This window comes from Pinus tabuliformis, chromosome 9, assembly GCF_031772625.1.
Source record: "Pinus tabuliformis cultivar Carrire ecotype Pingquan chromosome 9, CPIR1, whole genome shotgun sequence".
Lineage (NCBI taxonomy): Eukaryota > Viridiplantae > Streptophyta > Pinopsida > Pinales > Pinaceae > Pinus > Pinus tabuliformis.
Window position 1 is genome coordinate 140,515,230 of NC_142307.1, and position 13,712 is coordinate 140,528,941.

Genomic DNA, 13,712 nt, shown 5'->3' on the forward strand with positions numbered 1-13,712 from the left:
CTTGGTCATTTGCCAATTTCACAATCCACTCTTACAATTCGATCGAGAAGGAACAAAAGAAGATCTCATTTATCTTTGTGTACATATATCTGTCCAACCACTGTTCTTTCATCAATCATGGATTAATGTTCTCTTGTGCTACGAATTTGTGGATCTTTCTATCCAACCAGTCTTCAATCTCCTTCTTAGTTGGATTCCAGTGATGCGACATGACACATCTCTTTATGTAGATCCTGGTCCCGACAATAGAACCATTTGTTGGCTTGATGGGGCCTAACCCAGGTTCAGCGTTAATTAGCTAAGAGAATCCCTACACTAATGACCCTTTCAGCATCAATCCATGGAGCATGGACTGAAGTCTCAGTCGCAGCAGTATGGGGGGATGCAGGAACCGTGTTTCCACACCCTGAGATAGCAAAGATGCTGCTTTATACCCTAAATCTTCCTTCAAGCACATTGATAAGCCTTTTAGGTCTTATCAATATACTCCCCTTAGTCCTCCTCTCGACCTTCGTGAAGGTATACGACTATCTTTTGCATACCCTAAATAGAAGAATCAAACATTTACACACCTATGTAATTACTATTACTCTTGTATTTACCCACATTAGCTTAAGTAGTGGATAGATTCAACATGCATTATGATTATCTTATCATAAACAGATATTCTTACTTGCATTCATATAACAAATTAAAACACATAGATTCATGCATAAATACAACATTAAATCATAAACCAAATATTCAACATAACATAATTGCATTCATTCATAATAAAAGTAAAATATCTCATACGTAGGTAATTCTAGAATAATTCTCTTTATTGATGTTCAGATCTCCCTTACAGACTCTAACTACCCTACACACATAGCTGCAGGGGTCCGCGCACTCGGCTGCAGACTTCTACCCTAGGCTTCTATGCACACAACTATAGAAACTCTTTCCTATGCTAAGACTCTTCGCTCTTAGCTCTCACAGACCCATTACATTAATGAATATTCAAAAACCCATATGAACTGAACTACTAAAAGACTCTTCTAAGGCTTTGTTTTATACAATCCCATGGTTCGGTAGATCTCCTAAAGCTGACATGTCTTACATTAAACAAAGGGGGGAAACCCTTTATGAATGTTTACATCTTCGCGCTCTGTGACCACAAAATGCAGAGACTTTACACTTCTTATACAAAACTTTGGCTTTCTTTCCCAAAACGTGGGCTCTTTACCCCAAAATTCACCCTAGAGGACCTGTTCCCAACAATTTACAATGATTAAAATGGTGGACCATAGTTGACCATGATTGATTATGATTACCATAATTGACTAAGGATTAAAGGTTAGGTTGACCTTAGTTTATCATTGTTAACTATGGTTGACTGAGAATGAAGAGTGTTGATTGTGGACTAACATGGTTGACTAAGTTTGACCATGGTTAACCATAACCAATAATGTATTTATGTTACATTAATATAGCAATATAACATTAATGTTTTCAATTGTTATATTGTTACATTAATGTTGACCATGGTAAACCGTTAGAGCATGGTTTGAAAATTTTCACCATGGTTCACCATTTACTATGGTTGTATGATTGGTAATGGTTACCATGCTTAACCATGGATTTCAATGTTTATCATGGTTAATAATATTTGACCATGGTTCATTATTGTTCAGCATGATGACCATGGTTTGACCATGTTGACCATGGATGAACATGGTTTTGCATATTTACCTATTGTTGACCATGTTTTGCTATGAGAAATTATGGTTTCTCATGTGGACAATGGTTGACCATATTTAAGCAGAGAGATATTGCTTGACCTTGTTCAACCATTCTAACCATGGTTGGCCATCAAGATGTGGTAAAGCATGGGTTGTTCTATGTTGGTTATGGTTGACTAGAGATGATCATGGTTGACTAAGGTTCACCAAGGCCAACTATGGTTGACCATGGTTAACTATCAGTACTGAAGGTTATGTATGGTTCATCATGGGTGTTAGTGAGTGACAATGTTTAACCATGTTTAACCATCATTAAGTTTTTCTAACCATAGTTGAGTTGGTCAAACCTAGTTGAATATGGTAAACATATGGTTCACTATAGGTGTTCATGGTTGATCAAGATTGTGAGTGTTTGCTATAGATGACTGTGGTGAACCATGGCTAACCAATAAGGCCATGTTGACTATGGTCAACCATGTTCAGCCATGTTGGCCTTGGAGACCATTATTGAAAATATATTTACCATATTTAACCTTAATTGACCATGGTTTTCAAGTTGTATATGGTGCACGATGGTTGACTATTGCTAACTAAGGTTGATTGTGTTTAACTATAGCTAAATATGGTTGACTTTGGTGAACATATGGTTGATTAAGGTTTATTGTGTTTTATTGTAGATAGCCATGTTTAATAGTGGTTTAAGAGGATCAAGCATGGTTGATGATTATTGATGATGGCCAACTAAGGTTACCAATGTTTATGAGGATTGACCATGGTTGACTTAGGGTTCATGAGGATTGATGATAGATAACCATGATAGGCCATTGGTGACAAGGATCGATAATCATGACATATGGTTAACTATGGATAACCACTAATGATAATGTTATCCATGGTTGACCATTGTTATTTTTTTTTACTATGGTTGAAATTCTTGTCAATGTTTAACCATGGTCGATGTGTTCAACGAGAGATGAGCTTATAATAACATTGCTCACTATGATCAAGTATGGTTAACTAAGGGTGAAAATGGTAACCATGCTTGGAAATGTTTAGTAATATATGGATATGGTTGACCATGTTGACCATAGATGACCAGGGATATGGTTGACCATGGATGACCATGGTTGATCAAGTTTTCTCTAGCAAGGTTAGACATCATTGACTACATTTGAGTAGGTTCACTATGGCTAAATATGGTTGAACATATTTTATGTTGGATATTTTAGTTATAGTTAACTACGTTGAATATGATGGATGTCATTCACTGTGTTGACTATGTGATGACGTTGACTATGGTCAAACATGTCATAACGATTGAACATTATGACCATTATTGACTATAGTGACATTGAGAATATGTGTCCATTATTTTGGGAATTTATATCACATTGTGGCAATGTATGTCACAGAAAAACATTTTTTTTCACATTAAGATGTTGGATAAATTATAATGCAATGTCACGCAGTGACAATGTTTATGCCATTGCAAAGTTGAACAATGTTTCTCACATTGTGACGTTGGATAATTTTTCCTACAATCTGATGTCAAAGCGTGTTTGTTATAATGTGATATTAGTTTTGTTGTCATGTTAGTCATTTTTAATGATGTGACGCTAGTTTTTTCATCAGAATTTCCAAACATTTATTTTTATTGTAGTTGTGCACAAACCTTTTTATGCAATCAGCTCATGTTGTTGGTTTTGTAATGTCAAATCGTGAAAATGTTTTTCCCATTGCTATATTGGATAAATTGTTTGTTATTTTTGTAATGGCATATTACAGTAACGTTTTTCACATTTGGTCAATATATACATTCCAGTGTAATGACACATTGCCACAATATTTGTCACATCTACATGTGAGACAAATTTATCTAAGTGAAACATTGGATAAAAATGTACCATTTTGAAATCAAAACATGTTTGTTACAACGTGTGACATTGCTCTCTTTGTCACATTAGTTCGTTTGGCACAATGTGACGCTAGTTGTTTTTCATTGCATTGTCTAAAAATTAATTTTCATAGAAATTTCACACAATTTTTTTGGCTTGAGAGCGATGTCATTGTATAGAGAGAGTTTGTTATTGATGCTTTAGGAGTGAGAGAGAATGTGATTGAGTTATTGTTATTATTTCTTGTTATTTCCATAGGGAGTGAGAGAATATTCTATTGCAAAATTATTGGATGACTGATAAATATTTTATACCCTTAAGGTCCTTATCCCTTTTCCATTGATGTCAAAGGTGGAGAGACTTAGAAAAATTGTATGTCAGAGGCCAAGGGTTAGGAGATATATTTTTTGGATGGTTCAATTAGGGCTTGTTTTTAGAGGCCAGTTATATGGTTCAATTGGGATTGCCATCAATGCCAAAGGGGAAGATTGTTGGCATTATGGCTTAGTTGTTTTTTGGCATTGACGTCAACAAGATGGTTTTGGTGATGAGTTGCAATGTTGATAGTCGATATTGATGTCAACCTGGTAGCATGTGTTGTAGATATTTGTTCATGCACATGCTTGATTTGTAAGGGGTGTGGAGAAACTACTACTAGTTGATAGTGGTTGGATACTATCACGTCATGTTTGATGGGATGTATTATGATAGATGAGTGTGTCTATTGATTTTCTCGAGTGTGACTAGTTTTAGGGTGTCTCACTGATATGTCGAAGATGTGGAGGTATCTTAGGGAGAGTAGAGACTTATTAGCATGATTTCAGCCTGTTTGACATACTCATCATTCAATGAGTTTTGGATGGTTCTATAGAGCCTTGAAATGTGCTTGATAAGGTGATGTAATGATTCTACAAGATTGGGAAATGGTTGCAGGCATAGATAATCGGTTTCAGGAGTCAGAGCTGAGTTAACTTAGTTTTGGAGTTGAAGAATGGGTAACAAAGGTTACGAGTGCATTGCGAGCATTAGTGGCTCAAGTTTCCTTCATTAGACAAGTGTTACCCATCCTAGTAACTCTCTTCTTGAAGGCAGGCCTTGGGTTACTTCCTGTAAATGACTTTTTTCCTTATTGTTCCTGTACTCAAATGATTTCCAATGGATTTAACCAAGGTAATAGCCCATGGTAATGGTTGGAAAATTAATTTGACTTCATCTACAGATAGATGATCATTTAGGTGTGGATTCATTATGAATTAAGTAGTGGAGATGGTCGTAGAAATTGTCTAAATAGAGGACCAAATTTACCATTGTTAGGTTGGAATATTGAATAGGGCGAGAAAAATTAAATGCAGAAAGAGAATAGAAATCTCCTACAATAGATGAACATTCAAAGGTCAAGTTTCTAGAGAGGGGTACACATAGAATTCAATGGCGAAGATTAGAAGTTAGTGAAATGCATGGAGAGATTTATTTTAGTAATTGAAAAGGAAGATTTAATTTTGCAGTCAGTGACAGAGGTTGTAGAGGTTGTTGTAAGAGAAAATTAGAGGCATAATGTATTAGATCAAATCTTCATGGCTGAGATTTAGCTGAGAAGATGTCATGGCATAGACGAGCACCATTGCGTAGTTGTACGTTTGCATGACTAAACCATTTGAGATTAGAAGTAGCAGTTTTTCAAAAAGAGTAGAAGTAGCCACCTAATTTTTTATTCACACATTATGTTATCAAATGATAGTGCTATTGGGTTAGTCATGTTCAACAGATTGAGAATCCAATTTTAAAATGTATGAAACCTAATCTGCATGGAAGAAGTGAAGGCGCGGAGGCCTAAAAGTAGATTATAATTCCATTTATATATATATATATATATATATATATATATATATATATATGAGGTAATTTTATAATTAATTAAAGTAATTTGAGCTAAGCTTAACACTATTTTTATATATAAAATATTTAAATTTATAAAATTTGTAAATAAAAATTCAAGATTATTTTCAAGCTATTTTCATTTTTTTATTTAAATTAGTTAATTAAAAAAACCATCAAATAAATTAACATCATAAAAATCTCCCTTAACCATTTTTTTTTCACCTTTACTAAACAGAAAAACCAAAGATCGAAATCATGCCTACGTCTCTGTCGGCCCTTCGAAAATTGGTTGTGTGCAAGAATTGCGTTATATTAGTATGAACGCCAGGAATTAAATTCTACACCATCACCGATAGCGTGGAACTCATTTCAGTCAGGCGCAACATTGCAAGAGACGCTTTCTGCAACATTAATCCATTTCTTCATTTCATTGACGTGTCTACTCGTGCCTTGAGAATGGAGTCCAGTCAGAGTAATAATACAGGTACTGTGAGATTGATGAGCAGTGATGGAAAAATATTCCAAGTGGAGGACGCGGTGGCCTCTCAGTCCCAGATTATAAAGAAGGTGATGGACGACTTGGGCACTCACACAGCTATTCCTCTGCCTCTCGTTACCGGAAACATCTTGGAAAAGGTGATCCAATATTGCACATACCATGCGGCTGATGATGTTAACAGCAGTAGGTGGGATTCAGAGTTCCTTGAAAGCCTCGATGATCATGAAACCCTTTTGAAAGTGGTAGTGGCAGCCAATTATCTGTGTATAAAGAGTCTTCTCGACTTGACGTGTAAAGCTATCGCTCACATGATCAAAGGTAAAACCCCCCAACAGATTCGTCGAATTATCAATAATTCAACATGAAGATGATTCAACTTCTCACCACTAGGGGTGGGGCAGGCCTGGACATCAACTGCTATACTAGTGAAATGAATCACATAGCATCAATCATCACTTCGGCGGCTTGCACCCCGTAACAGGACTTCCCAGGAGGACTTCCCAGGAGGTCACCCATCCCAGAACTCCTCTGGCTGAAGCGCCCTTAACTATGGAGTTCTACCGACAATCAAGCCCAATTAGCTTGCCACCCCATTTGCTCTCTCATGAATATCCAAACTTTTTGTTAGTAGTTTAATATTAATGATTTTACGATAATTAAGATTGGTATTTGTATAGGTAGTTGAGATAATGATAAATTTGTTATGATTTTTTATTCTTAAATAAAAGTTATTTTATGAAAATATTTTAAATAATTGAAATTATTAGATTTACAAAATTAGATTTATTAATTTTAAATTTGAAAATTCAACAAAGCATAAAAATATTTGTACAATAATTTATTATGAGATACTATTATCCAGTTAAAATTATTCACATTACAATAGGTTAACATCTATAAAAATTATTTACATCTTCTCTATATAGTTATTTCTAATAATATATTGATATTAAAGCTTAAGACCAAATTAGGGAAGATTTCAATAGAATTTTCATTATTTAATGAAAAAAAATAAAAAATTAGTTAGAAGTCATTCTCTTAGTTCAAGTGATAGAAGTCATTCCCACTCCAACTCCATGTGTCTCTCCTCTCTCTTGAGTCCTTTTTATATCCCTTCTTCTCTTCCTTTCTCTCCCACCTCCCTTTGTCTCTCCCCCCCATTGCTCACTCTCTTCTCTTCCTTCTAGCTCTATCACTATCTCTCTCCCCACCCCCCTCCATCTCTTTGTCTCCCTCACTTTCTTCCCATTCTATCCCTCTCTCTCTCCTCTCCTCTCTTCCCTCTTCCATCCTCTCCTCTCTCCCTCACTCTCTGTGTGTCTCTCCCTTTTCACTCCCTCCCTCTCTTTGCCTCTATCTCTCTATCTTTGCTCTTTCCTCCCTCTCTCACTCCAACTCCATCTCTCTCTCTCTCTCTCTTCCCTCAAGATTTGGCACTATCTCCCTCCCTCTCCCTCTCTTAATTTTGGTCCCATTGTCTTGTGTTTATCAAAGTATCTATATTAATAAAATCATACACTATCTTTAACATCTATTATTTTTATTATTGTTAGTCACTTTGTTTGCTCTCATCGCTTGGATCCTTACTTAAGGTGAATCTATATTGTCAGTTCTTAATATTATTTCTATTATATAAATTTCACATCTTTATATATAAAAGTATTCTCATTTTTAATTTTATTGAAACCTTGTTTTAATTTCTATGGGAATAATTTTAGTAGTCGGGGATAGAAGGCTTAGATGTATCTATAGTAGTGGCTCATGGTATTGTAACAAAGCTTATTTACATGTTAAATTGGGGATCAATATCCATGGTTAAGAATCTTATCATATAGTTATAAAATATTTTAATTGTGAAATGAGTTATGATTTTTAAGCATGTGATATTGATAAGTCATGGTCATGGCCCATGCCATTGTAACAAAGCCTATTTACAAGTTAATAATGAAAATAGAATAATGAATTTCTTTTACTCTACATGCTATTATAATAATAAATTAATAAAAAGTATTTGAAAGAGAGAGAGAGAGAGAGAGAATTTTGTTACAATGTACTTTTTCTTCTTTGGTAACTTAATATTTATTTGTAATGTAATAAAACTCAAAAAATTGACATTAAAGATGTAATTGTACATATTGGGTGTTGCAATTATTTTAGCTAGAGAATCTCTTTTATAATTTATGATATTACTACTAAAACCTATCAAATCTAAGTGTCCAAGTGACCCATGTATGTATAGTGACTAAAATCTAATTGGATCACTAAATTTTTACAGTCTTAGACAAACATGAAATAGACTCAAATCATAAAATTTAATAATAACTTTGCTAACCTTAATCAATCAGCTTGTAAACTTTATTTTTTAACAATGTTAAATTCACTAAAATAATGCACATTGCCAAAATTGAGCTATCATGGAAACTTATTTCTTAACATCTGTAAATGTGTTAGAAACCCTGCACAGATGAATCTAGCTAGTAAAGGTTGAACACACAGCTTTGTAGAGCAAAAACACTAAAAGAAAATCGAAACAACAAAAAAAAGATTCATTAGAAAATAGGTTACAATGCTGACGATATAGCATTATTGGGTGAAGATCCCAAGGTAATGCACCATAGTGGTGATCAATGAGAAGATTCAATACCTACAAAAAATTCTGGAGAGAACTAGCCAGTTGCGGAGTGAAAGAAGGAGCAAATCAGAGAGTAAATGATGCAAAAGAACTAACCAGTTGTGGAGTTAAAGAAAGAGAAAATCAAGGAGTAAATCATGCAGAAGGAATCTTGCATGTAGTCCCATGCTCTAAGAGTTTGCATGTAGGTGTGTAGTAGTTCCAACAACCCCCCCCCCCCCCTTGAACACCAATATGGGGAAAAATAGGAAATGAGCCGTCACAACTAAGGCCAAAGGTCACCCAAAATACAGTGCAACTTGTACTAAAATTGAGGAAATAGGGAAAACCTCGTGGGAAAACCCCCCTCAAAATACATTGTAATCAGAAGAAAGAGGAAGAAAAGATAGTTGCTAAGCAACTGTGTCCTTCACTCCAAGATGATCACGTAGAGAACGAAACTTTTGCTTAGTGAATGTCTTGGTGAAGATGCCTGCAGTCTGTTCTGCTGAAGGACAAAACTGCAAATCAATGACCCGATCATGTACTAAGTCTTTGATGTAGTGCATATGGATCTCTATGTGCTTCATCCACTGCCATTGTACTGGATCCCTGCAAAATTTGAGAGTGCTCTCGTTGTCACACCAGATGAGAATGGGCTGGTGAAACTGGACATCCAACTCAGTGAGGAAGTGTTGTAGCCACAGAGCCTGAATGGTGATGTTGACTACTCCTCTGTACTCGGCCTCAGTTGAAGAGAGAGCAATAGCAGCCTGCTTCTTGCTCGACCAACAGATAGGGCCAGATCCTAGACTGAGTGAATATCTCGAGGTGGACTTGTGATTAATTTTGTCTCCCGCCCAATCAGAATTTGTGAAGCCAAGGAGATTCAATGCAGTGCCTGTTGCATAGTGAATCCTGAAGGTGATGGTGCCCTGCAAATATCAGAGGATGCGCTTGGCAGCATTCCAGTGTAGCTCATGTGGCTCCTGCATGTATCTAGAAACTACCCCTACTGCATATGAGAGATCTGGTCTGGAGTGGGTAAGGTAAAATATGCTGCCCACTAGCTATCGGTAGAGAGTCTTGTCAACTAATGGAGTGTCACCTCCATCCTCAAGGCGAACCCCAAACAGAAAAGGAGTCGGTGCTTGCTTGCAGTCAATCATGTGAAATCTCTCGAGGAGATCCCATGCATACTTAGCCTGAGAGTGTTTGATGCCTGTGCATCCTAGCTGATCTCAAAACCAAGAAAGAAGTGTAATGGACCCACGTCCGTCATCAAGAACCTATCATGCAAGGCCCTCTTGACTCTAGCAATGGTTGAAGCCGAGTTACAGGTGATTAGGAGATCATCCACATAAAAAACTAAGATAAGAAGAGAATCATGTGCCCTGAACATGTAAACATTTGGATCGGACTTACATCTTTCAAAGTTTTGTGATAAGAGAAAAGAATCCATCTTCGCATACTAAGCTCTTGGGGCCTACTTAAGGCTGTAGAGAGATTTCTTCAGTCTACAGACCAAAGATGAATCCTGAATGAAACCATGTTGCTACTCCATGTAGATCTCCTCAGATAGGTCTCCATGAAGAAAGGAATTCTTCACATCCATCTGATGTACTTCCCACCCCTGGGCAGCCGCAATGTCAAGTGTAAGGCGTATGGAATCCATCTTTGCTACTGGAACAAAGATCTCGTCATAATCAATGCCATGCACTTGTTGGAAGCCTTTGGCTACTAGCCTTTCTTTTCGTCTGGTGATTTTCCCATCTGCAGCTCTCTTGGTCCTGTAGACCCATTTGCATCTGACAAGTTTCCTTCCTTAAGGAAAGGGGACCAGATCCCAGGTCTGGTTCTCGAGGAGGGAGTTATACTCCTCCTCCATGGCGGACTCCCAAGATGGATGCCCAGCAGCCTCAGCATAAGATTGTGGATCAGAAGACTGAACCAAATGACAATGCTAGGATGGCGATGGTTCAGTGGTAGTGAGGACAAGAGGAGGTTCAATAAACTCTGAGCTAGTCTTAGGCAGATCAGAATTATCCCCCACAAGACCATTTCTAGCAGCTGGGTGGTCTTGTGCATATATCTCACGTATGCTCTTGTTCTTTGATTTATGACAGAGGAATTTGATTCACTGCTCAAAGCCCGATCTGGGCTTGGATGTGGATCATCATATGCATGCATTGGATTTGTATCTGAAGACTCTGTCTGTACATCTGCATGCTCTACCGCGGCATCTGCATGCTCTATATCTGCATCTGAGTGTACTGAGTTATCATCTCGGACATGAGGTAGATAAAAGGTGTCTGCATGCAGAAATTAAGGTGCATGAGAGAGACTTTCCTCAAATTTGACACTTTGCTCAATGACGAGCTTGTCCGTAGAGGAAATCAGCAGTTTCTATCCCTTCACACCATTAGGGTATCCAAAAAATATGCACTCAATGCTCTTTGGATCAAGAGCTTTCCTCTTTTCAGAGGGGATCCTGGCCCATGCTCGGGAGCCGAAAACACGAAGTGGGTGACCTCCAGTTTAGTGTCACTCCAAGCCTCAAAGGGGGTCTGATCCTTGACAGACCTATGAGGAGATCTGTTCTAAATGTAGTTAGCACAATTAAGTGCTTCAGCCCATAGCTTATGAGGTAGTGACTTAGCATGCAACATGCAGAAAGCCATATCTTTGAGAGATTAATTCTTTCTCTCAGCAACTTTGTTCTGTTGCGGAGTGTATGGAACTATGTACTGCAACTGTATGCCAGAATCAAGGCAAAGGTTCTGAAGTGTTGTGTTAACATATTCCCCCCCATTGTCTGTATGGAGGGCTTTGATATTTCTCTCTGGCTATGTCTCAACTAGTGCTTTGAAATCTTCAAAGTGCGCAAAAACTTTAGATTTGTTCCTAAGAAGATACACCCAAGTATACTGTGAGAAATCATCAATAAGTGTAAGCACATACCTTGCTTTGTTGATGGAAGGATGAGGAAAAGTCCCCATGAGATCACTATGGATCAGATCTAGAGGAGAGGATGCTCTGTGAGTTTTGCTAGTGTCAAACGTTTCTCTAGGATGTTTACGAAGGACATACCCTTCACAAAATCCATTGGAGAAACTGATATTTGGCAAGCCTTCCACCATCTCATGCTTGCTTAGCTGCTGCATATACCTGTAATTTAAGTGACCAAACCTCTCGTGCCAAAGTCTACTACTATTATCAACATGTGTAAGCAATAAGGAGGATTCAGATTCAATAAATTCAGAAAATGTATACAGTCTGGCTCCATTGTTTACCTCACCGGTTGCAATTTTGGAGCTGCTATGTAGGTCATATATGTTCACTCCATCTGGAGTGAATTCCACTCTCTTTCCGGTGCTGAAATGAGTGATCTGATAAACTGAAAGCAGGTTTACTGAAAGTTTTGGAACATGAAGGACATCTTCAAAGCTTCCATGTAAAAGTTCCACTCTACCTTTTCCGGTGACCTCAATAGGTGAGTCATCTCCCATGAAGATGGGAGGTCCTTTGCATGCATCCAAAGAGGAATAGACTTCCTTTGCAGTAGCCATATGATGTGATGCACCAGAATCTATAATCCATGCATCAGGGGAAGAATTAATTGCACCTAAAGCATGAAATTTGTTACCTTTCCTGTGTGGCAGATCCTCAGTTTTCTTCTTGGCGCCTTGAGGGATGTGGTCCCCAAGGTTGTGCTTCTGAAGGAATTCCTTTCTTCCCTTTCTCATTTCTTGAGCTGGAGGAGTCATTGAATGACTTGGTGTACCCTTCCTTCTTTGGATGTGAATGAGCTTTTTCCTTGTCTTTTTGCTACTGATTTTTTCTGATTTAAATGAGATCTGTGATATTTATTGTCGTTTCCATCATGCACAGCAAGTGCATGCGCTTTTGGAGGTTTGATTTTCCCCATGCCAATGAGTTCATCTTGCTCAAAAGTAAGGGACTCCATGAACTGTTTGAGAGAAGGCATAGTATAGGATTTACCTGTTGCGAGTCTTACTGAATGAAATGTAGACACAAAAACAGAGTATTCCAGTCCAAGCTTTGACATAATAGAGAGAACTTGGCGACTCTCCTCCTTGGATTTGTCAATTCCACAACCCTTGAGTTGCAACAATAGATAATTATATTTGGTGAAGAAGTCTTGAATTCTGTCATAGTTCCGTGGATCCAATGACAACAGCTCCACTTTGAGGAGATGTCCTTTCATCTCGTCCTATTTCCTGTAGAGTTCTTCAACCTTTTTCCAAATCTCATTGGGAGTATTGTAGTCAGATAGATGAAACTGCAACTCTCGGAGATGTACATGCATATGGATCCATGGGCCTCATCCATGCGGTTGAGGTACTTGGATTTCTCTATGGCTGAAATGGGTTCCACTTCTGCAGCCATGGTAATCCTGTACAACCCTTTTTTACGAAGGTATCGAGCCATTTGGTCCTTCCATTCGTGATAGTTGTATGGTGTTAGGATCGATGCTTTGGGAAACTCCATTTTTCTATCGATCTTCGATCTCCAAGCTGTAATACCTGTAAAATAAAGTACTAGCGTGCCTTTTATCTAGCAACCTCTGGACTCTGATACCATGTAAATGTGCTAGAAAACATGCAGAGATGAATCTAGCTAGTAAAGGTTGAACAACAACTTTGCAGAGCAAAAACACTAAAAGAAAATCGAAAGAACAAAAGAATGATTCATTAGAAAATAGGTTACAATGCTCATGATATAGCATTACTGGGTGAAGATCCCAAGGTAATGCACCATAGTGGTGATCAATGAGAAGACTCAACACCTACAACAAGTTCCGGAGAGAACTAGCCAGTTGCGGAGTGAAAGGAGCAAATTAGGGAGTAAATCATGCAGAAGAACTAACGAGTTGCAGAGTTAAAGAAGGAGCAAATCAATGAGTAAATCATGCATAAGGAATCTTGCATGTAGTCCCATGCTCTAACTAAGAGTCCGCATGTTCCTGTGTAGTAGTTCCAACAACATCAACTTCACTTGAAGTAATCAATAAGAATTAATATAGATTTCATACTTTTATTATTCTAAATGTATAGTCAAATTACTCATAGCTTGAATGCAAGTCA

General features: G+C 37.6%; 1 pseudogene; it reads left to right on the top strand.

Annotated features, from left to right (window-relative positions):
* The first annotated feature begins 5,950 nt into the window (after positions 1-5,950).
* LOC149147494 (SKP1-like protein 13 pseudogene) lies at positions 5,951-6,358 on the top strand (annotated as a pseudogene).
* The last annotated feature ends 7,354 nt before the right edge of the window (positions 6,359-13,712 follow it).